This window comes from Dreissena polymorpha, chromosome 14 (genome assembly GCF_020536995.1).
Source record: "Dreissena polymorpha isolate Duluth1 chromosome 14, UMN_Dpol_1.0, whole genome shotgun sequence".
NCBI classification, from domain to species: domain Eukaryota; kingdom Metazoa; phylum Mollusca; class Bivalvia; order Myida; family Dreissenidae; genus Dreissena; species Dreissena polymorpha.
Genome location: NC_068368.1, coordinates 34,600,724 through 34,627,526, shown reverse-complemented (window position 1 = coordinate 34,627,526; position 26,803 = coordinate 34,600,724). Strand labels below are relative to the sequence as shown.

Genomic DNA, 26,803 nt, shown 5'->3' with positions numbered 1-26,803 from the left:
AATACCCGCTTGCGTATCCGCGCAAGAAAGAGTTGTATAATTTATGCAAGAGGTTTGAGTTCTCCAATTATGTGTATTCACAAATGGCAACATTATATTAATATCGTGTTACATTCAATATTTTCGAACGGTGTTTTATAGAAAAGAATCAATAAACAATGATCGTATTGTACGTGTCGCGGAGGAGATTGTTTATGAATGATTAAAATAGTCCACTTTCTGCTGCGTGTGCGTGACGTAGTATTTTCGCTCAGCTCATTCATAAATCTGAGGCTGGCGATAAACAAAGGGGAGTCCGTGTGAGAATAACGCAGTAGTATAAGGTTACGCTTGTTTATATTCACAGGTCTCAATTAATAATACGTTGACCACGAGTTCAACAATTATTACAGGGATACGATAGACAACATAAAAAAATGTTTCATTATCGCTGAAACTGTTAAAAAAACATTTAAATATTACAATAATATTCTCTAAAAAATGTAGTCTTATGTGTGTTATAATAGGCAAACCATACATTAATAAAATTCAATCTGCCTTCGCACATAGAAGGAATGGGTCAATTAGGTGCTGCGTTTCCTTTGCTTGCTTCAGTTAGAGGTCAATTATTTAAGTAATAGCAATCACAAGGCTCCGACTTCAAAGGAATTGCGGAGCTTTCTTACATAATAAAAGTCGTAGTCGCATGGTATTTGCGTTTTGCGTCCTATTTGGTAACGTGGTTCTTTTTCCCGGTAGTTTTGGCATTCATGATATATGAGGCTATTAATAGATGCGTCTGTCGATAAACAAAGGAAAGTTTACGGGTTATAACAACGCAATAGGTTACGCTCTCGCATACAACTCAATGACGTAGTACAGGTCGTAAAATGAGAGATTCGGGAAAAAGTTGACGCTTATTTATATCAAAGACCCATATTATCTATAGGTCTTTGTTTATATTCTCAATTTATAAAACGTTGAACATAAGTTCAACAATAACTTCAGCGATACGATAGACAAAAAAAAGTTTCATAATTGCTAAACCCGAATATAACAATTTATAATAATAATACGAATGCAATAGCAGAAGGTTAGTAGAAGGTTAAGCTTGTTTATATTCACAGTTCTCAATACATAGACAGTTGGATATGAGTTCATGAATTACTACAGGCATACTATAGGCAACCTCGAAAATGCTTTTTAATCGCTAAAACCGAAAACAACCTAATATATTATATTAAATATATTTATAACAATAAATGTCTTTTAAAAATGTAGTCGGCGTATACGCTGACTTTGAAATAAAGTTAGCAATTTACTTTTCTAAATAATTAAATACAATTAAACAAAAGTTTAACTATTGTGTTGTGTTTTTCACTTGTAAGCTGCATATTCACCGCATGAAATGTGTGTTAGCATTGTCAAACCACACATTAGTGTGAGTAAAATAAAAAATATACTACGGGAGAGCACTTCATATGTGTCCTCATATGCCTTGTTATGAGTATCTTTCTTCACTATCGAAATATATCGTATGTTTATATTTGATTTAAACGCAGTTTTCTTTCGACACATTTAAATCACACGTCAATAGCGCCGTCATGCGAAAATGGGTCTTATGCGTTTCGGCAAGCGTTTGTTAAACCCAACATGTGCTTTTGCGCAGTCAGGCCATAGGCGACGCTGTTCGCTTTAAAATCACCCAATATGTTATGTTTCTCCTTACCAGAAGGAGCGATAGCTGAGTGGGCTATTTATATGATGGGCGCATATGGAATAAGACCCATTTTCACATGACGAGGGTCATTACAAATCTCATTGCGAATTGAAAATGCCACATTTAAGAACAATGCTTTTTGATACAAAATTGAATTGAAAATAGCAAACTTGTTAATAATGGCAGCCTATCCACACATTAAGGAATGATTTCCAGACGTGCTGACCAAGTACGGCAAACATTGTGGTATGATAATTAAACGATTTTCTCTTATCGTGACACTATACTATTTCGCTAATGATTGTTTTCTCATCTTGGAGGCGAAAGTGAAATTCTGCGAGATGGATTGTAACGCGTAATTGTAACAGGGCCACAATTTGTGTCGTTTGAGCATACAGAGAGTAGTCCGGAATTCCTTACACTGAACAGTGCTACATCCTTTGAATTGAGCACATACGCAGTGATGTAGCAAAAATTCAGAGGTTGTATCTCGAATCAGCTTATTAAATATTCGAAAATATTCATGCGTGTCTGTTGGCGTTATGTAAAAGTCACTAAGATGAAAACTGAAACAGCTACGCCTAAAAGCGCATGAGTGCTCTATACCTATGTTTATGTTAGCGTTGTTGACACCGTGTGAACTGCTCGGGTAATAAGTAAAGCATAAACAGCAATGTTTATATACTTTTATTCCTCCATATACAAGATACGAAGATTGTTGTATATTTTGAATTTGTATATGGTGTCAAAAATCAAAAGTTTTGTACACGGAACTTTCATTATGAATTTATATTCTTGGTGAGATAGTCATTTGATATTAGAAAAAAAATATTCCTTTAATATGATGGTGACTGCAAATTTTCTTTATATTAAGTTATCATTACCATTTTCATCATACTTTCTATGCTTTCAGAACTTCCAAAAAGCATGTTGTTTTTATTTTGTCTTAGTTATTTCTATGAAATAATAAGGATGATAAAAAAATGCACACAAAACTCGACCCGTGCGCTATGACACACACTTTATAAAGTTGAATGGCGTGTGTTCATTTCAAACTTGCGATTGATTTTCAAAAATGAATTGCGTGTTAAATTATGCAATAGCGAACATCTTCAGTGCCTTCAGCGCTTTGATTAAATAGTTTATTCGGTATAATAAAATAAATATTACATGTCTGACAGGGTGACAGTAAATTTGTCAACTTTCGGAAAAATACTGTCAACCTTGGCTTCGCCTCGGTTGACAGTATTTCCTCAAGTTGACAAATTTACTGTCACCCTGTCAGCCATGTAATATTTATATACTATATCATGTTTACAAAAATTGCTTCTTCGTAGCTGACTTAAAACAAGATTGACATCTTGCAACACCTTGGCAGAGCAAACATTGTAACAATAGTTTTGCGAACATTGTATACTATAAGAAAATAAAACAATTGTTTAGTGTATTCGAATAAGCATTGAACTATATTTAATTACTTGTATTAATATTTTATCATAGCAAATATGTTATTTCATTATGCCCACGCTTTTTGAAAAGCGTGGGGATATTGTGGTTATCTCCGCCGTCTCTCCGTCCGTCCGTCTGTCCGTCCGTCCTGGCCACTATCTCCTCCTCCACTATAAGCACTAGAACCTTGAAACTTATACACATGGTAGCTATGAGCATATGTGCGACCCTGCACTATTTAGAACTTTGATCTGACCCCTGGGTCAAAAGTTATGGGGTTGGGGTGGGGCCGGGTCAGAGATTTTCACTCATTTTTTATGTTATTTTACATTAACTTCTTCATTTCTACACCGGTTTACTTCAAATTGATACTGAACATCTCTTATTACAATACGGTCAATCTCAACTATGCATGGCCCCATTACTTACCCTAAGGCGCCCCCTGGGTCAAAAGATATGGGGGTTGGGGTGGGACGGGTCAGAGATTTTCACTCATTTTTAATGTTATTTTACATTAACTTCTTCATTTCTACACCGGTTTACTTCAAATTGATACTGAACATCTCTTATGACAATACGGTCAATCTCAACTATGCACGGCCCCATTACTAACCCTGGGGCGCCCCCTGGGTCAAAAGATATGGGGGTTGGGGTGGGGCCGGGTCAGAAATTTTCACTCATTTTTTATGTTATTTTACATTAACTTCTTCATTTCTACACCGATTTACTTCAAAATGATACTGAACATCTCTTATGACAATACGGTCAATCTCAACTATGCATGGCCCCATGACCAATCCTGGGGCGCCCCGCCCACATAGACCACGCCCATCCAAAATTGTGTTTTAACATAACTTCTTCATTTATTTACCAATTGACTTTTAATTAATACTGAATATCTCATGGTCAAGATCCCGAGCTATTTCAGCATAATTAAAATTCAAGCCAGTTTGGTGGTCAAGATTCTAATCTATTTCAGCATTATTGAAACCCAAGCTATTTTGGATGTCAAGACCCCGAGTTATTTCAATTTTAAAATCCAAGCCTGATTGGCGGTCAAGACCCCAAGCTATTTCAGCATAATTAAAATCCAAGCCAGATTAGCGGCCAAGACCCCAAGCTATTTCAGGATAATTTAAATCCAAGCCAGTTTGGTGGTCAAGATCCCAAGCTATTTCAGTATTATAAAAACCCAAGCCATTTTGGCGGTCAAGACCCCAGGCTATTTCAGCATAATTAAATTCTAAGCCATTTTTGTGGTCAAGACCCCAAGATTTTTCAGGCTTATCAAAATCCAAGCCAGTTTGGTGGTCAAGATCCTGTGCTATTTAAGCATAATTAAATCCAAGCCAGATTGACAGTCAAGACCCCGAGCTATTTCAGCATAATTAAAATCCAAGCCAGTTCAGTAGTCAAGATCCAGAGCTATTGCAGCAAATCCAAACCAGATTGGCGGTCAGGCGATTTTAAGTCCAAGCAAGTTTGGTAGTCAAGATCCCGAGCTATTTCGGCATAATTAAAATCCAAGCCAGATTGGCAGTCAATACCCCAAGCTTTTTCAGCATATTTAAAATACAAGCCAGTTTGGTGGTCAAGATCCCAAGCTATTTTAGCATTATTGAAACCCAAGCCATTTTGGATGTCAAAACCCCGAGCTATTCTGGCATACTTAAAATCAAAGCCATATTTGCGGTCAAGACCCCGTGCTATTTCAGCATAATTAAAATCCAAGCCAGATTGGCGACCAAGATCCCTAGCTATTTCAGCATAATTTAAATCAAAGCCAGTTTGGTGTTCAAGACCCCGAGCTATTTCAGCATAATTAAAATCCAAGCCAGATTGGCGACCTAGACCCCAGACTATTTCAGCATAATTTAAATCCAAGCCAGTCTGGTGGTCAAGATCCCAAGCTATTTCAGTATTATTAAAACCCAAGCCATTTTGGCGGTCAAGACCACGGGCTATTTCAGCATTTTCAAAATACATGCCAGTTTGGTGATCAAGATCCCAATCTATTTCATCATCATTAAAATCCAAGCCAGTATGGTGGTCAATATACCGAGCTTTTTCAGCATAATTAAAATCTAAGCCAGTTTTGTGGTCAACACCCCAAGCAATTAAGCCTTATTAAAATCCAAGCCAGTTTGATGGTCAAGATCCTGAGCTATTTCAGCCTAATTTAAATCTAAGTCAGTGTGGTGGTCAAGATCCCGAGCTATTTCAGCATAATTAAAATCCAAGCCACATTACCCACCCCAGGGCCCCGCCAACATAGGCCACACCCACCCAAAATTGCCTTTTCGTCCGTACTGGCCACTATCTCCTCCTTCACTATTATCACTAGAACATTGAAACTTGAACACATGGTAGCTTGCGGCGTGGGGATACGCGTCGGCCTCTGCCGCGCCATTTCTAGTTACTGTTGTTTTAAACATTATCATTTTTTTAAGAAATGGACGTATTATATCGGTGATCGTTTTACATAAAAAGGCGTTATTGTCGATGTTATCATGGTCTAGCGCATCTAGTACCGTATTGTAATGTATACATATACACAGAATTGGTGTGGCTTTGCTGTTAACAGTTCTGTTATATACATTTCACTCGAATTTATGCTTCTTTTAATTACGATATACTGCCTTAACAACTAAGAACTTCTGTTACTAAGCTAAGAACTTCGGCTCTGCCACTTATTACTAAAACTGGAAGATACCCAAGAAAGATCGCTATTGCAGATTGCTATAATTAATTGGATATCGCAGACAAATGTCATCATATATATTTGCGATAAGACAAAAATATTGAAACAGATGTTATTACAATAGACCTTTTGTTAACAAATTTCAGCAAATGCTTATAACAACTAATAGATGTGAGTTTCTTACCTCGACAAAACTTAAAAAGAAGAATTAATTAATTACACGAAATTAATGTCGATTATCTCCACCGTAAGCTGCAGTGCATGCGTTGGTAAATCGAAGTTGAAAAAAAAAAAACAGCCATATAAATGATAAATGCTTGCTAAAATTCTACTGCGATCCGTACTTCATGTAAAATCAGGGATATGCTTTACGATGACTGTCCGGGGGCCACAAATTGTATACGACCGCCTAAGAATTCTCTCGATTTTAGTATGAAAGGCCGCTGTACGGCAACCGTAAAACAAATGTGACCTAGTTATAACTGACGTTTTCTACACACCACTTAAACAAGTAAATAATTATAATAAACATATGAAATCACTTTTATAAGCTGTTTTTTGCTGCCATACGCCGATGTTGATAAACGCAAGATATTAAAAGGACTAGTAAAGTGCATTGAGTAAACTTCAGCAAGTATTAGACGAAAAATCGTTGTTCTATTTGCCTCGACCGAATCTTAATTCATATTCATATATATTTGACTGCTCATAATGGTTGTCGTATAAATCTGACACTTATGATGTTTTCCTCACGTGTTTCTCTCTTATTTTACAAAATATTGTATGCCAATAATAATTTCCAGTGTCGTGGATGTGTTCCGACTTACCTGTTGTTTAAAAACATGTATCTGTATTAATTTATATAATAAACCTTAACTATATGCGATGCAAGTGAAAATATTAAATATATACTAGTTAATGATAATCCGAGTTTTTCCACACGTAAACAGTGATTATGGATATTCGTATCTACCGGTAAACTATTTTCATATAACATTTTAAAGTAAGAATATCAATAATAATATATAACCAGCAATATTCTAAAAAAATCAGCAGTTTCATAAAGTATCATCTTTCTTCTGAAGATGTGGTTGCCTTCAGCTTCATACATAAAGTAATCACAAGGGTGCAAATGGATGAAGTAGTGCACTTTATGAATAAGTTTGTTTCACGTAAATCTATCGAAATGTTTTAACACAGTTAAATGAATTACACATAGTACATTATAGCAGATAATTTGAGCCGCGTTCTGAGAAAACTGGGCTTAATGCATGTGACTAAATTGTCACTTCAGATTAGCCTGTGCAGTTCGTACAGGCTAATGAGGGACGCACTTTTCGCCTAAATTTGATTTTCGGTAAGGAGGGACTTTCTTTACTCGAACAATATCACAAAACCGGAAAGTGTCGTCCCTGGTTAGCCTGTGCGGACTGCACAGGCTAATCTGGGATTACACTTTACGCACATGCATTAAGCCCAGTTTTCTCATAACGCTGCTCATTTGACAGTTCCCTCTTTGTTGGCACTATATTATAGTTTGGTTATTGGTATTCCAGCTTGAAGCGTGTTCAGTGGCTACCTTGTCCTTACAATTATATACAATTATATTCTATAAAAATTCAAGTCGAGAGAAATGTATTGAATTATGGGAAAAGCTTATGTACGCTTGTTTATGTCATAACAAATGAATGACCAGATGCTCTTTCTATCATGTATATATGTGTTCAAATCGTGTTTTCCTTTGTAGACTTCATCATAAAATTGTCTCTCATGTGGTTTGAAGGCGTAGAAATTATAATTGTAAATGTTGTTCTGCAGAGTTATGTATATTTACACCGCGAAATCAGAATAAATCAGCATTTCGTGTGATGAACGTGTTACAGCATACAGTATTTAAGTAGTTGTATCAATTTGCCTAGGTAGTTTAACAGAATACATTATCAAAAACTGTGTATCAATTGACCTTGGTAGTGTTACAACATACAGTATCAACGCATTTGTATCATGTTGGCCCTGGCAGTGTAACAGCTTACATTATCAAAGTATTTATATCAATTTGCCTTGGTAGTGTTACAGCATACAGCATCAAAGTATTGTATCAATTTGCCTTGGTAGTGTAACAGCATACAGTATCAAAGTATTTGTATCAATTGGCCTTGGTAGTGTAACAGAATACAGCATCAAAGTATTTGTATCAAATGGCCTTGGTAGTGTAACAGAATACAGTATCAAAGTATTTGTATCAATTGGCATTGGATGTGTAACAGAATACAGCATCAAAGTATTTTTTATCAAGTTGGCCTTGATAGTTTTACAGCATACATTATCAAAGTATTTGTATCAAGTTGGCATTGGTAGTGTTACAGCATACATTATCAAAATATTTGTGTCAAGTTGGCCTTGGTAGGGTAACAGCATACAGTATCAAAGTATGTGTATCAAGTTGGCCTTGGTAGTGTAACAGCATACAGTATCAACGTTTTTGTATCAAGTTGGCATTGGTAGTGCAACAAAATACAGTATAAAAGTATTTGTAATAAGTTTGCCTTGGTAGTGGCACAGCTCAAAGTATCAAAGTATTTGTATCGAGTTGGCCTCGGTTGTCTTACAGCATGCGATATCAACGTGTTTGCATTAAGTCTACATTGGTTGTGTTACAGCATACATTATCAGAGTATTTTTTATTTTATCAAGTTGGCCTTGGTAGTGTAACAGCATAAAGTATCAAAGTATTGGTATCAAGTCGGCCTTGAAAGTGTAACAGCATACCGTATCAAAGTATTTGTATCAACTGGCCTTGGTAGTGTTACAGCATACAGTATCAAAGTATTGGCATCAAGTTGGCCTTGAAAGTGTAACAGCATACAGTATCAGAGTATTTGTATCAAGTTGGCCTTTGTAGTGTAACATCATACATTATCAAAGTATTTGTATTAGTTGGCATTGGTATTGTTACAACATACAGTATCAATGTATGTGTATCAAGTTTGGGCGAGACCGAAAATATTAAAACTATATGCATTTATATACACTTTTTAGATGACCTTTAATTGCATAGCAATCAGGATTGTAAAAAGTGAATGTTTCCAGCAGCATGAGCATTCCTTGTAGTCATGATTAAAACAGCGTATGGTTCATCTATTAATATAACGGTTTTAATTCGTAGGTCAAAATCATATTGTGACACAATACATAATAAACAATGACAGTTCAATTCAATATTATATTGCATTAAATAGTCTGTTGGCTTTCGCGTTTGTTTTGTTCCTCTAATTTAACCCATTTATGCCTAGTGGAATCTCCCATCCTTCTAAATTGGATCAATATATTACCAAAATTAGGGATGTCTAGTATATTTATTACTATATTTAGAATATTTCTTATAGAATTTCCTTTAAGTAAACAACGCAGACCCTGATGAGACGCCGCCTCATGCGGCGTCTCATCTGGGTCTACGCTGTTTGCCAAGGCCTTTTTTCTAGACGCTAGGCATAAATGGGTAAAACCCTTTCACCCAAAGGAAGCAAAGTAAAAATGGCTTTGCAACCAGCATAAAACCAGAACAGCCTGCGAGAATCTCGCAGTCTGTTCAGGTTTTATGCTGTTTGCTGCTCATCAGTAACTAAGAGTTGGAAATGAAGCTTCTAAAACTCTTATTTAGTAAGAAAGGTATTTAATTAAATGTAACTTTCTATTGGACTACAAATGCGTCAAAATATGTATCTTGTCATGATCTGGAACACCGAAATCTGAAACAAATTAAAGAGACTTGTACACTATTTTTGAAATTTCAAAACATGCAATTAAATCAATTACCTAACAAAACAAGAACATTAGGATTATTTTTTAGTAATTAATGCTACAATGGAAAATGACAAAACCAACCCGGGAACTCTTGAAGCTAAAGCAAACGTTCGACCACTTGACCAATCAGGCTTCGAACATCCCGTACTACCCCTTTAAGAGACATTGTTGACATATGGCCGTATTGCAACACTTTTTATCAAGACGCTTATCGTATTTTCATAAAATACAATGTTGCACTATGTTCATTATTATTATTGCTCCGAAAAAGTTCAATCAAAGGCTTTATAACCGGTCTACAATTAAGTGTTCCAACTCTTCAATCATACCATACCAGCGATATTAGCTTCTTTAATCAAGTTCACACGTGGAGAAGAGCTAAACGTCAAACACACACTGAAACGTTAAAAAATCATGAGCCTTACCTTGAGAATTATAGATATATGAGAGACATGTATTTAGACATTTAACCTCATTAAAGGTAATATCTATTTATATGATGAGGAAATATTACTTCAAACCACCTGTTTGTCAGACTGATGATTACACGCGTTCAGTTGTTAAGAAAAACATACAATTGTATGTACTGTCTGAGTTGTACTGATTAAAATACATGTTCAAGATAGATTACAAGATAAGTATTGATGCAAAGCTTCAAAGGGCGTCGGGAATTTCAGTGTAAAAGGCACTCAATGATGTTACATGGAACGATTTTTTTCTACTGTAAATATTAATATATTGGCCGATTATTTTAAACAAAATAGAAAAAGATACTGGTATAACCATTATCTATGTTTTTCCGTTATAACTCCCAAATAACCATTATCTATGATATTGTGTTATAACTCCCAAATAACCATTATCTATGATTTTGTGTTGTAACCCACAAATATTTCATAGTTCATTTTATTTACATTGGTTTCCTTTTTTTACGGCATCCGTGTGTAGTTTTCATTAATGGAACAGAACTGTGTAGGTTTTAAAAAATCTGCTTCATCTTGAAAGCGTAATTTCATATTTTTCTCAACTTCAAGGTGAGATGATCCTGAACTTATTCTTACGTTGCTCATTTACGATAGGTGTTGAGTACTCATTGATATGAAAACACTATAAAAGTTGTAATGCGTTTACGAACCCCCCACCCTCTCAAACATATATTTCATGGGTATAGTAAAAACAAGAGGGCATGAAAGGCCCAAAGTCGCTCACCTGAGATAACAAGATATTATTGGGAAAAATCTTCTGACCAAGTTTCAAGAAGATCGGAAAATAAATGTGGCCTCTAGAGTGTTAACAAGGTTTTACTATAGCCATATAAGGAAAAATGCCCCGCCGTCTGGCAGCCATGTTTTTCAACCAACCGGCATCATTTTTGAACTCTTCCAAGATATTATCGGGATGAATCTTCTTACCAAGTTTCATGAAGATCGGACAGTAAATGTGGCCTCTAGAGTGTTAACAAGATTTTACTATAGCCATATAAGGAAAAATGCCCCGCCCCTTGGAAGCCATTTTTTTCAAGCAAACATAATTATTTTCGAACTCATCCAAGATATCATTGAGACCAGTCTTCTGACCAAATGTCATGAAGATTGGACAATAAATGTGGCCTCTAGAGTGTTAACAAGGTTTTACTATAGCCATATATAGCCATATAAGGAAAAATGCCCCGCCCCTGGTGGCCATGTTTTTAAAGCAACCAAAACCATTATCGAACTCATCCAAGATATCATTAGGACAAATCTTCTGACAAAGTTTCATGATGATCGGAAAATAAATGTGACCTCTAGAGTGTTAACAAGATTTTACTATAGCCATATAAGGAAAATAGCCCCGCCCCCGTGGTGGCCATGTTTTTCAACCAACCGGCATCATTTTTGAACTCGTCCAAGATATTACTGGGATGAATCTTCTGACCGAGTTTCATGAAGATCGGACTATACATGGGGACTCTAGAGTGTTAACAAAATTTTACTATAGCCTTATATAGCCATATAAGAAAAAACGCCCCGCCCCTTGGCGGCCATGTTTTTTAAGCAAACGTAACCATTTTCGAACTCATCCAAGATATTATTAAGACAAATCTTCTGACCATATTTCATCAAGATTGGACAATAAATGTGGCCTTAAGAGTGTTAACAAGGTTTTACTAAAGCCATATAAGGAAAAATGCCCCGCCCCCTGGCGGCCATGTTTTTCAAACAACCGGCATCATTTTCGAACTCGTCCAAGATATTATTGGGATGAATCTTCTGACCAAGTTTTATGAAGATCAGACAATAACTGTGGCCTCTAGAGTGTTAACAAGATTTTATTATAGCCAGATATAGCCATATACGGAAAAATGCCCCGCCCCTTGGCAGCCATGTTTTTCAAGCAACGTAACTATTTTCGAACTCATCCAAGATATCATTGAAACCAATCTTCTGACCAAATTTCATGAAGATTGGACAATAAATGTGGACTCTAGAGAGTTAACAAGGCAAATGTTGACGCCGCACAACGGACAACGGACGACGGACAAAAAACGAACACAAAAGCTCACCATGAGTACGTTGTCGGGGTTAAAGGTCCATACCAAAGGATCTATACCACTGGCAAGATACGGGTCAGGCCTGCGGCCTTCTATATGTGGTTCTTAAAAAAAAACCACTGTAGGAGGACTTAATAGTAATGAGCTGGAGTGCTGTGATGGTGCTTCTCATTGATAAGTGGCTGCTTCCTTTATCAAGAATCATTATTACAATTAATAATACGTGTCGCGCTTCGCGCTCTATAGCGCCTTCATAAGAAACTAAGTGGTTGCTAGGATAGTGGAACAAAGAAGTTTTGTTTTATACAAAACCAGGCAGTTTCACCGGTTCGCGTATTTGCCCAGTCCCTGTGATCTTTTATTATTGCCCAGTCCCTGTGATCATATATATACATTGATCCGTAAAATAACTTCTCATCCCATAAGCGAAAAAAAAACGTATTACATACTAGTCGCCGCCCTTCAGTGCGACGCCAACAATGTAAGTTGTACCTTAACGTTACCACAGACAACCTATCTAAACTAAAGAGTAAACTGTTTATAAGACGCGGATTTATTAGCTATGTCCAAATTGCACGACGGTGGGTTCAGCAATTGAAGAATATTGAAGAAAGCTCTTCAAACATATTTAAATCTTATCAATGAAACGCGTAGACAATACAATTTTGTGAAGTGAGACTATGGCGTTCAGAAACAAATACGATTATTCTCAGTCATTTGTACGTGTGCAATTGATGAAATAACTCAAAAATTGTGTATGAAGCCTGACATTTATAAATATATCATGTTTACAACACTTGCTTCTTCGTAGCTGACTTTAAACAAGATTGACATCTTGCAACACCTTGGCAGGGGAAACGTTGCAACAATAGTATCACATTGTAGCACATTGTATAATAATTTAATAAAAACAACAACAACAATTGTTTAGTTAATTTCAATAACAATGGAGCTAATATTTAATCACATATATTAATATTTTTCTTATTTCTCCTACACTTTATAAAAGGGAAAACATTTGAGCAAAGAGTTGATATGGAGTTGACATTAAAATGGATGCTAAACAGATGAATCTACTAAGTGTTACATGAACTTTACCTATTGCGAAAGGCTCATTCGTTCTGCACATTTCTCAATAACATCAACATATGATCCACGTTTAATGTGAATGCTTTAACATAATATGAGGTGTTGAGTTGACACGATATTGAGCCTGGAATATTTGACGTTTAAATGTAACCTAAGTATTGATCCGGCGTGACTGCCAGACGTCTTCTTCACATCGTCGCAATGAGATTTGAGACACGTTGCATTATATCCTTAAATAAGGGATATAGATAATATGAAGAGGGCATGAACATGTATTAGAAGAAAACCATTGTTATACCTCCTCATGATTGGCGACGCGGTTAAATGTCAATAAAGTACCGATAAAGCGTATATAAAAGTTGTCTCTTATCCATTTATGCCTAGCGTCTAGATAAAAAAGGCCTTGGCAAACAGCGTAGACCCAGATGAGACGCCGCATGATGCGGCGTCTCACCAGGGTCTGCGCTATTTGCTTAAAGGAATTTCTGTGAGAATGATTCTAAATAAAGAAATAAATATACTACACATCCCTAATTTTGGAAATACATTGATCCAATTGAGAAGGACGGGAGAGTCCACTAGGTATAAATGGGTTAAAATTGTTTTTAAGACTGCTTCATCTCAGGAAAAGATTTCATTATTATCAAGAGACTCTCTTTTCAGTATGACTGTAATTAAAAACTTCCGCTAGACACAAATTCATCCGGACTTTACGAATGGCATTCATTTCAAAACACTCATTGTCTGTACGCAACTCAATGTCTAAACAATATAAACTATTTCTGTTTGCAATAAATCTCTTAAAATAGAACTAGCATCAATTGTTGATAGTTCTGGAAAATACTACAGCAAATATACAGTGCTACATTTAGAATAATAAAAAAATACAATTTGTGATTGTCGATGGGAGCAAAAAAAAATCTATAACAAAAGCATATGACTGTTGAGTTGCTATTTGTGTAATGCCAAATCTGGAAAGTGCATGTCATTTTAATAGATAAAAATAACTAACCGCAAATGAGACATTGGCGCAAATCCGTCTCTCTATGCAAATATTGTTTATAAGTTCCTGAATTGCCGCATTAAATGTGGAATATTTACGGTTCATGAAAGTTGCTTTCGTTTATAGACCTAATTAGTTAATTAAAGTAGTTGATGTTTAACCAATTTTAAATACAAGAAGTAAATTTTTGCAAATATTACAGTTAAAATTAAAATTAAATGAAGAATGTTTACAAGCAAGATGTATCATGGTCTATGTTATATTAATGAAAACAATGCATAACAAGGTTTATAATTATAAACGTTGGGTTGGATATTGTCGCTTTAAATTCACATGAAATATATTGCAACATAAAAATAAATACGAGCCTAGTGTACCTCGTTAAATCTATGTTACAATACCACATCTAGCTTTGAAATATTGACTTTTGCTATAAGTAACACTGATTTTTATGGGTTAACTGTATTTTACGAACTATTTTACCAACTATTTTACAAAATATTTGTTGATTTTGAGTGTTTATTGGGCTTTAACAGTTATTATGTGTAATTATTGCTACGTCATAGTCTGTACAAAATGAGTTACAAAATTCCCGCCGTCTAGAGTTACATATTACTAACAGGATCACACCAACAGTTCTCTTTACACAATAGCTTTAATCTGTGTTGGCACATTACTACACAGGAAATATAATAAAAACTTACACTATATTTTATGCATGTTTATTTTGTGTAGGATGGCAAGTATTTGCTTATGAAAAGGGATAGGGAATGCCAAGTAATGCCAAACAAGATTTTTTTAAAAGAAGTAAGTGGAATAAGAATCTGGTACAGCTAAATGCGGAAACTCATTTTCGGCATTTGGAAATCGTTTTATTGAAGTGGGTAGGCAATAGTTGTTCTGTTGTTAATGTTAATATTCAAACAATATTCAATGTACATGTAGCTTATTTAAAAAAGCACACAAGGTACGTACATGCGCAGGAAAAAAACAAGAAAAACAACATGATCACTACACAGTGTGTATTTAATTTACATTCAATCAGACTTGTGTTGTGCAAAGTCTAAGATTGATGACTGTCGCAACCCAATTGCTTCCCGAAACGGATGCCGTAAGATGTTTTGCGATAGATACCAGAGCATATGTAGTTCCCGGTCTTTGCGTCTCAAAGGATGACAATTTGCAGTGTTTCTCAAACTGCGACTAACTTCACACCTAATCAAGCGTTTTTTGTCTGCTAGATTGCGCTTTTTTCACAACTCGAATATTTTTAGCGCCGATCAAACGAGAAAATGACTTCAAATAATTGCCAGTTAATTAGTTGTGAAATGTCTTTCAGGGACCAGCCCACATGCTCGAGTTATCGAAAATCGCATGTTTGAGTTATTGCAGGTATTTTTATATAGAAATTAAAGGAAAATGTTAGCGACTACCATTAATGCTCGAGTAATCGCCAGTTTTCGAGAAATCGCCAGCTCGAGTTATTGCAATTCTACTGTAATTATAGATAATACTGGGTCATAAAATGAAAAATGCGTGTGTTCACACATTTAAAATGAAGTAAGATTGTAAGAATCACTTTCTTCTTTTTTACCAAAGCTAAAATCTACGTCATAATTATATGATACGATAAACTCCGTTCACGCATTGGTACGATTAGCAATGTATCGTGTTTACGACGAAAGTGTACATAGTTAAAGGAAAAGAAATGGTTTAGTCATACGATGCGTGTATGAACTCTTCCTTGATTTGTTATGTCAAATATATGACACTTTAATATTAAATATGATTAATGCTATATGGATTGAACATGGCGTTTGTGCTCAAATAAAGTGATATTTACACCCAACATAAAAATTAAACTTTGTTAAATCACAAATTAATAATTAGAAACATATCGGACGTAATTTCGTTTGCTCATTTTTCGTTGCATAAAAATGTGCTTAGTAAATATCAAAATGATGCTAAATAAGCAAGTAGGTGCACAAATATAATACATCAACTGATTCTTCCAACATTTAATTTAATTTTTTCGCGATTAAAAAGCATGAACGATACAAAACAATCAATTTAACAGTAATGGATTTCATGTACTTTTTCGGTATGGCAAAAACTATCTAAATTTTTTTCGAAACCTCCACGAAAGATGAATGCCGAATTTCCATAAAATAGTTAATCACGTTATTTAAGCAAAGGTAATTTCAAAGATATGTTTATCAAACAACTCCGTTGATGCCAATTTACATTGGACTTATTATCTGTAGAACCACCCTTGAGATCATAATGAACACTTATTTAGAATTGCAAACCACTGTTAGATTAAGAATGTACATACTTGCAAACAGGCACGATTTTTGGAAAAATAAAATGCAATAGCAAACCTTCAACAAGTTTTCTACGCAATCCCAAAACTTGTTTAATTTTGCATATTTTTCATCAAGTTAATTGCAATATACATCTTTTCTATTGGCTGATATCTAAAATGCCAACGTAGTCTTAACTTCTTTTAACCAATTTGATCCTTATAATCCAACTGCTTCGGAACTCCGTGCAATATAATTACCACGAATTATTATAACATTGACACCAATTGCAACCATCTTAGGTTCACATGGGTAAATAGGTATACAATATATCGTTTTTGATTACGATAATTCAGCATGCATATTATAGTGAGCGACCCCGTTGCCCGATGGCTATTATGTTAAGTTAATAGGTCTCAGAGGTGGATGCATCATGACAGATAAAAACAATGTCGGATGTGTAATGACATTTGACTGGTTAGCGAAACGAGAAAAATGTGTCGACAAAATGCTTTGCCCTAAATCAGCTCCATTTCTTTCACTTAAAAAATGCTAGGGATAAAAGATGTTAACGGACGACTTATGACCCAGTAATCAGGGAAAAACTGTAAAGCGCCTTTGAACGCACATCTCGAGTATGAAAAGGGCGCTATATAAATGTGGTATACAAAAAGTTACCAATTTAGTCAAGTGTATATGCTCCGATGCAGGCAACGGTTCTTTTCGTAACCTTAAACCATGTGCAAATACAATAGGTGCCTCTGTCAGAAAAAATGTTTGGATGATTGCCCACTTACTTTTTACTTTTATGATTTATTAATGTGTTTTAAACTTTGATGTCAACATGACTTATTGGTGTCTAGTGTGCTTCCGTGACCAACTTGTGTGTAGAATTTAGCCGTGGCAAAAGTGTTTTAATTTAACCGTGACCGATTGTTATATAGTGTGTAATCGTGACCGATTGGTATTAGTGTGCTACCGTGACATAGTGATATGTAGTGTTTAACCGTGACCGATCGGGACGTAGTGTGTAACCGTGACCGATCGGGACGTAGTGTGTAACCGTGACCGATGTTTATGTAGTGTGTAATGAACACATGTTGTCTTTTACGTTAAGCATATGAAGAATCGGATACACTATTATGAATTAGTCCATGTTTGTAACGGTTCTTATTTTTATTTTTTATGTCAATTACTTTTCCAAAACCATACCATTGTATAATCTGGTTTAGAACAAACCAAAACGGAAACATTTAAAATAAATAAGAAATTAACGTTCGTATTTTGACGTGTTGACATATTTCAAACCTAGACGCAGCAATCAAAACGCCCGTTTTAGCTCTTGTTTACAATTAGTTCTATGTTTTATCATCCAATCAATGGAAAACAAATATTTACGAAGAACTTTACATTAGCAGTGTAAATCTTTCTGTGCTATTCATGAGATGTTGTTCTGGTAAACTGGCTATAAAACGTGTAGAATCCGTCTAGATATGATGTGAAAAGTACCTTTCAACATTAAAAATAATATGTAGGTCAGGTTTAATGGTGGAACGTATATAACCGTGTGTAGTTGAATAAGCTGTGGGGAAATCACAGTTCAAATATGTACTAAATATTGAAGGCAGTTGATTAGTTTCGCCATTTTTACATGAAGCCTTTGGGTATTAAATATTGTTTGAAATTTACATTTTGAGATATATATTGATAGTAATGTACGGTGATATCTTTAAAAGTTTATTATAGCTATCGAGTAAAAACGGTTTCAATAATATCAGTGAAAAGTAATTTGTTGTAAAGTAAATGGAAAGTTTACTCTACAGCAAGTTACACATGTAAACAATGGAGTATGATTATGTATTTCACAAAAATGTTCTCTGAAAATAAACATCATTTTCTTTTAATTGTTTGTCTGTTGCATGTGAATAGATATCACTGTTTCTGCATTTATATCCTCCAGACATGTCAACATATTATAGTAGTATTTAGCGATGATGTTGTGATGTTGTGGACTGTAATTAAGTACCACGTCCACAATAACAGTTGTTCGTGCCATTGCATAATATTATATTGGTATTGGCAGGCGTTGCGACAATGGGCGACAGCATATTCACTGAATCTATCTAGATAACAATATTAGGTACCGATCAAATATTGAAGCGGAATGTAGCCTTATAACAACCTTCAGTGACTCTAGAAATTGGCAACCTACTTTCAAGTGAATTAAGCACATTTTTAGGACAGAAGGAAAATTGCAGATTTGCAAATCACTGCAAACACAACGTTTCAAATACCCAATAACGAACGTCTAATTTTGGAGGATGTGTGTAACATTATCACATCGTATCGATTGACGTTTATCTAATTAGAAAATAAAGTGTCATCTTGGCTGCATAATAGAGAATGGTCTTACCTAGTCACAATCTCTTACCGTCTTGCAGTTTCTTTAAATTGACTAAATGTTGCAAAGCCATATAAAAGAAGAAACATAAAAAAAAATTGCATGGACATCGAAAGTCAGACTAAAACATCGCCCTTCTAATATGACCTTCAACTTTAATTGGCTTCAATTTCTTATTTTTTCTTCGAAAATTCATATGGGAAAACAGTTACATGCACACATTCTATATATTATATGTTGATATGGAGTTTACATGTACATGATAGCTTATCAGATTAACCTTTTAATTGTTACATGTAAATGTACATGAACTTAACTGGCGTAAAAGGCTAAAACGGTTTGCACATTGTGTCAATATCCTTAATATTTGGGCCACAATTTATGTGTCGGCTTCATTTCTTATTTTTTCTTCTGCACATCGTTGCAATGACACTGAGCCACGTCATTCAACAGATGGGGTAATCATGTGACAAACAAGATGGCGACGTACATGCCGAGACATGTTTTTTTTCGCCGTTGTATACGCCTTATTACTTGTATTAATTAATTAGTTAATTTCTTAGCGGGTCATAAAATTACAGCTCCCTCTTAAAAAAATCGCAGCGAGTAAAGTCGTGATTAAGAGCGAATATTAATACGAAACACGCTAATGACTTTCTTGCTGATATGGATGCAAAGTGAGCGGCATTTATCTATCTATACATACTGTCTAACTCCTCTTTCGGGTATTATCGACAGGTGCGCAGTCAGTGCAGGTAAAAGTGTTAAAAGTGAGAAAGTGAGAATCTTATAAGTATGTTAGATTAATTAAAAGGTGAAGTGATTTAAGGTTAAAAACTGATAAAAACATGTCTCCCATAGTTCAAGGGGCAGAAGGGGAAAGCAGGGACTGCTTAAAACCTTCAAGATCAGGATGTAAAACTGTTGTGGCGGGGAGGTTGTTCCACATCACAATAGCACTTGAAAAAAATGAAAACGTATAATAATTTGCAGTAGTATGGATCTGTCTGTAGGAGAGAGGATGCATGAGGCGAGTTAATCTGGTGGGTCGTTCGATATATGATGGTAGGGGCACAGCCACTAAACTTTAAACAATTTTGAAAAACATTATTAATGTAGTGTTATTTCGTCTGTCTTGTAGGGTCTGCCAACCAAGTTCCTGTTGCATGGAGGTGACTCTGTCATACGGGGAATAGTTATGTTTGACCCAGCGGACTGCTCGGCGCTGTACATTTTCAATTTTTTGTATATTTTGTAATGTGTGAGGGCTCCATACGGAAGAAGCATATTCAACCTGTGGTTTAACCATGGTCTTGTATGCGAGCTGGCGAATGTTGGAATTTCTCGTCTGTATGTTCCTGCGGAGAAACCAAAGAGATTTATTAGCGTTATTTGTAATTCTATTTATATGGGTGTTCCAGGAAAGGTCTTTCAAACGTATTTTGCATTGTCAACAGTTTCTAATATTTGTCCATGGAGCCTGTAATTAAAAGAGAATTTTGATTTATTTCTGGTTATTTTTAAAACTTGACAGTTACTTGGGTTGAATTCCATGTCCCAAAGATTTTCCCATTTCATTAGTTTATCTAGATCTTCTTGTAGAGTGTGGCAGTCATGCATACTGTTGATTGTTAGGTATACGGCAGTGTCATCTGCAAACAAGCGAACTTGAGAGGTAATAGACTTAGGTAAGTCGTTTATATAGAGAAGAAAAAGTAACGGACCAAGCACAGACCCTTGTGGTACCCTGGATGTCACTGGTACCTCGGATGATAGTTCTCCATCCAGAGCAACCCGTTGAGTGCGACCTATAAGGAATGATTTGATCCATGAGAAAGTATCTTTATCCACACCATGTTCCTGTAATTCTAAAAGCAGTTTAAGATGGTTCACTTTGTCGAACGCTTTGCTGAAATCAAGCACTATTAGATCAGTTTGTTTTCCAGATGTCATATTTCGTGCCAGGTCATCAATGAGTTGAAGAAGTTGTGTTTCGCAGGAACACTTTTCTCTGAAATCATGCTGTAAGTCATATTTATTGAAATCAGCTGAAAGATAAGAAGAAACTATATGTTCTAAGGATTTACATGAAATACAGGTGAGAGAGATAGGTCTGTAATTTACTGGGTCTTCTTTAAACAATTTATAAAAGTAATAACGGGTACAAAACGGCGAAAAATACCTGTCTCGGCGCAAGGACGTCGCCATGTTGTTTGTCACGTGAATGCTCCCTCTGTCCAAGGGATATAACAAATATGGAGCATTCTAAACTTGTGTTAGCCTAAAACTATTGCTATGTGCTTTGCGACGAGGGCTTTAAATGTGTCTATTAATGACTAATACAGCGTACGAACAAGTTTATGTTGCTTTTGCAGAGTGCTTCATTTCGCAACAAGATGCCAAAATTATCCAGAAAAAAACAAACACTTTTCAGTATGATTGTAATTAAAAACTTCCGCCAGACGTAAATTCACATGCTTTTACGAATGGTATTCAGTCCAAAACACGAAATGTCTGCACGCCACTCAATGTCTAAAAAATATAAACTATGTTTTATGAGATTTCTGTTTCTCTTATATAATCTGCATCTATTGTTGATTGTTCTATAAAATAATACAGCAATTAAATAATGCTAAAATTAGACCCTAAAATGACATTTGTGACGTTCGATGGAAGGAAGTTATTGTATGGAGACTGTGGGGTTGCTACTTGTTTGATGTCGTATCTGGACAGTACTCTTCGTTTCTGTTAAGAAGAAAAAAACGAGGCGGAAGAGACATCAGCGCAACGTATTTTTTCCCCGGAAATATACGTATATAAAATGACGCACAAAATGTGGAATAATTACTGTTAATAAAAGTTGCTTTCGTTTTAAGTGTATAGACCAAATGGGCGACATTGCAGTATATGACGCTATACCTTAATTTAGCTGTACATTTATGCTAATAAAAATTAATAATATTAGTAAATAGTACAATTTAATTAAAAACGTTTATCAACCAGTAAATTTATTCCTTAGTTAAAAAGGAAATGTAAACAATTGTGGAATAAATATACTAACGCTCTTATCAATAATTCCGTTACAATAAAAAATATGTTTGTAAAGGCAATGCTTCTTATTGTTAAATAGAGATTATTGTGAATGCTACATAACACGGTTTACATAATAGATTATATAAAAGTAGTTTCATGAACTGTTTGCTATTTTTAATTGCATGTATACATTATATAATAGTTTAATGGCCACGCACTTCATACAATGACGTGTGTGTTAAATATTGCCTAAAATCAAACGTCGCCTGAGATACAAACATTCTAACAATTGTGAGAGACGACACTGAAGTGGACTCAAGATTAAGACATCATAATTAAAGCATATCGTGTTTTTATGTGTAAATCCGATATGCTATAGTCATTTTCATTTACTATGTTTATATGCCGAGAAGGAGTATATTGTTGAGACATAGCATGATCACAATAATAAGAAGAATAAATGCAAATTAATATATTTCGCATATTCAATAACACTTAAATGCAAGTATTTGTTGTCACGGCTGCGTCATAGACTGTGAAATAAAATAAGTAAAGTTAAAAAAAATCCCGACGTCTAGAATTCTGTACATATTTAATTCGAGTATTACTCTCGTGTCAAGCAGTGTTGAAACCAGCAACAAAAAATGAGCGTGTAAGTGGGACGAACGTTTCTGTTAAGCATAATTACTGACCCAGTAACTTGAAGACCCAGTTATAATTAAAACAACTTCTGAAAGACTGGGAGGTACATTTGAAGTGATCAACATGAACTTGACAACTATAGCCTACCCACTTCAATAAACTGCTTCCCAAATGCGTTGGGTGAGTTTCTGAAATAAGCTCTTCTACATTCTTGTTTTACTGACTACTATTACAAACATCTTGATCTTGGCATTCCTTTTCAACAGAAAATACGTGCCAACTTACAAAAGATAAACGTATATTCAGTGTTTTGCAAACACGCATTATATTTTATTTTTATTAATTTGCCAACATAGATAAAAGTACCCGTGTACAGATTTAAGTGGGATATATCTTGCACGCAATACTTACAGATAATGCAAAAGCATACAATGAAAAATGCGTGTGTTCACACATTTAAAATGGAGAAAGATTGCGAGAATCACGTTAATCTTTACAGAAGCTAAACTTCTACTTCATAATAATATGAGACGAAATTCTCCGTTCATGCATTGGTATTATTAGCAATTTAGTGTGTTTACGAATGTAATAATATTATGATAAAAACTGTAATCTTTATAAAAGTTTAATCCTCAATTATAATTAAAAATGATGAAAGCTCCAGTGGTCATCGCTTACGCGTTGGTGATTCTAGCAACTTATCGTTTCGAAGTCAGATGTGTACATGGTTAAACATTAGGATGTTGAATTGATAAAAGTCGTAATGTATGTAATTTGTTTATATTAAGCAGAATTCGTAACTGCGATAGTCTCTTATAATTCCAAATCCAAAATGGAATGGCAATATACATTTGATATTTTGTAATTATTTGTTTTGTTATCACCATGTTTATATATATATATTGATGAGGCTTAAAGAAAGATCTACTACTACTACTACTACTACTACTACTACTACTACTACTACTACTACTACTACTACTACTACTACTACTACAACTACTACTACTACTACTACTACAACTACTACTACTACTACTACTACTACTACTACTACTACTACTACTACGTTTCATGTAAGGACTCTATCATTTATTTGTTAAATCAACTAAATCAAACTTGGATGTAATAACAGGTAGATTACGACTATATGATTGAGCATCGTTTTGTGCCAAAATAAAACGATATATAAACCAAACATAAAAAGTTAATCTTCGTTTATTACAAACGATTTGGAATCTCTAGGAACATGGAGCATAAGTTAGGTTGTTCATGTTTCCTTTTATTTAACTTGCGCATAATAAATAACCAAACGATGCTTAACATGCAAGTCTGTACATAAATATAATACGTCAACTGACCACTTCAAACATTTTATTTAATTTAGTCGAGACAAATAAGAATGCACATTATACCGCACAGCATTTAACAGAACGGATTTCTGACAAATTTTCGGTAAAGCGGAAAACCAAATAATTTTCTAGAAAATCTCCACCAGAGATAGATGCCAAAATTTCCATATGATAGTTAATAAAGTCAGTTAACCCATTTATGCCTAGCGTCTACAATAAGGCATTGGCAAACAGCGTAGACCCAGATGAGACGCCGCACGATTTTAGTTAATGAAAAACAGTGTCTTTATGTTGCCAAATATTTGCTCATATTATCATTATAATTATTGTCTTAACTCTAGTTATATCAATTTATTACATAATATTTTACTTTTACTGTGTTTTAATAGTGTAGCCGGTATTGTTTTATTGCTTAAGTTCCTTACAGCATTTTTATTTATATCACACATTTTAAGATCATTAATCCTTTAATTAATGCTGCATAATATTATCAATACCTCTTATTTTTTATCAATTTTATGTACATTTATATGTTTTGTACAACGCCATTGAATATAATTATATAAATAGGCGTTTCATCAAATTAGCAAGTTTCAAGTTTCTACGCTGTTTGCTTAAAGGAATTTCTGTAAGAAATATTCTAACTATAGAAATAGATATGCTAGACATCCCTAATTTTGGAAATAAATTGATCCAATTTAGAAGGATGGGAGAGTCAACAAGGCATAAATGGGTTTAGCAAAGCTAATTAGCGAGATCTGTTGATCAAACAACTCCGTTGATGCTGATAAACGTTGGCATATTATCAGTAGAGCCTATAGCTACCAATGAACAGGTATTAATAATTACCCCACACAGGCATTAACAGTAATGCAAACAGAAACGTTTTATAGAAAAAAAATACCACAGGCAACCGTGAACAAATTCATTACGAAATCCCAAAACTAGTTTAAAGTTGCATATTTTATAATTAAGTTTATTGTATTAATATATTTTTCCTTTATTGGCTGACATCTTATTTACAGAAGAAATCTTTACGTCTTTTATCCATGAAGATCCCTCTAACTTCACTGCTTTGGAACTCCGTGCATTAAATCAACAGAAACACCTATCAATTGCAACCATCGCATGTTCACACAGGTATATATGTAGACAATGTATAGCGCTTGATTACGTGAATTAAGCATGCACATTATCGTAGGCGACCCCGTCGCACGATGAAGATTATCTAAATGTAATAAGTCTGGAAGGTGGGTGCATATTGACATATTATATAAAAACAATGAAAGGTATGTAGCGTCAACGACCTTGTTAGCGCAACAAGAAACATGTGTTGACACTATACTACGCTGTGTCCCGCACTATATCTTTTTCTTCCTCTACACCAATGCTGGGGATATGTGTAGTCTATTTTAGAATACTAACACGAAACATGTGTTGACACTATACTACACTGTGCCCCGCACTAGATCTATTTCTTCAACTACACAAACGCTGGGAATATGTGTATTCTATTTTAGAATACTAACAATTTGCAACTTGGCGTAATGTTTTCGCTTTATACAGCACTCAAACTGTGTGCATTCTACTCAAAATGTTCGTAATACAAATTTTGCGTTCGTCAGAAATGCAAAATGAAATGTTTAGATATATGACCCATAGAAGTCGACCTTTGTACAGTTTAATACACAAGTATTAATGCGCTAGGCTTAGGTTTAGTTTTCTGTCTAATTAATGCACCCAATTAATTTAACGACTATGTTTCTTGCTTGCTTATATTTTGAACACTTTCACAGTATATAATTTTTAAGAACATTTCAAAGAACATGAAAACATACAATGTACGACCATCTAGCAGTAATGTGAACCATCCTTTTCTAGGGAAACATAACATCAATGTATGATAATTTGGTTTATGAAAAAAGTTCGATATTCTTTATTCGCGAGTTTTTATTGTCAAATATTTTGAAATTAAAAAAATGAGAAACCAGTAAATTGAAAACATTTATATTTACTGTACGGAACGATTCACAATATTATTTGAACTTAATGTGTATTGCTGACCTTTCGATTTGATGATCCTTGATTAAACGGGTAGCTTTGAGTTTAAACAGCATAAATAAAAAGTACTTTTATGTACAAAAATATTGTATGATAAAGTGGTACGAAACATAAGAAATATATCTACCTGTCCAAACGTTAATCCATAGTATTGTTTAACTAGTGTTTTTCTTTTCTTTTCAAATGAACTGATGCTTCAATCATTACATTTTCAAATCAATGGTATTTTCAACCACTGGTGCTAGTAATTGTATTGTATATCTGGAACCACCTTTATCAGCTTAACTTTGCCGCCAGACGCCGATGTTAATAAACTCGGGTTAATAAACAGATGTGAAGCGGTAACATTAGTGAGGTGAAACACGCTGAGTTGTTGAAAACGCCTTAGGTCTATATCTCCGAAGCCGTTTATATTTCATAAATCGACGTGTACATTGTTTTACACACAAACATGTATCGGTTTATGTTTTTACTAGCAATGAAAAACATACTTTCCGTCGATATCTTGCGGAGGAAACAACATATAACATATGTATGCGTGTTTGGTCGGCGATACGTTAAATAACAATCCTAATAATAACATTACGCGTGAAAAATAGTTATATTTTAAATACGAGTCGTGTTCTGAGAAAACTGGGCATAATGTATGTGCGTAAAGTGTCGTCCCAGATTAGCCTGTGCAGTCCGAACAGGCTAATCAGGGACGACACTTTCCGCTTTTATGGTATTTTTC

General features: G+C 34.8%; 1 protein-coding gene across 2 annotated transcripts in view; it reads right to left on the bottom strand.

Moving 5' to 3' along the window:
- Nucleotides 1–26,803, bottom strand: part of LOC127857864 (myosin-11-like) — a 153,277-nt gene that overhangs the window by 50,274 nt on the left and 76,200 nt on the right. Inside the window, exon 1 of one of the 2 annotated variants that reach the window (XM_052394564.1) lies at nucleotides 26,198–26,490. The exons of the other annotated variant lie outside the window; for it this stretch is intronic. The gene's annotated coding sequence lies outside the window, so the exon portion shown is untranslated. Of the gene's footprint in view, nucleotides 1–26,197; nucleotides 26,491–26,803 lie in introns of those variants that run through there. 2 annotated transcript variants of the gene reach the window in all.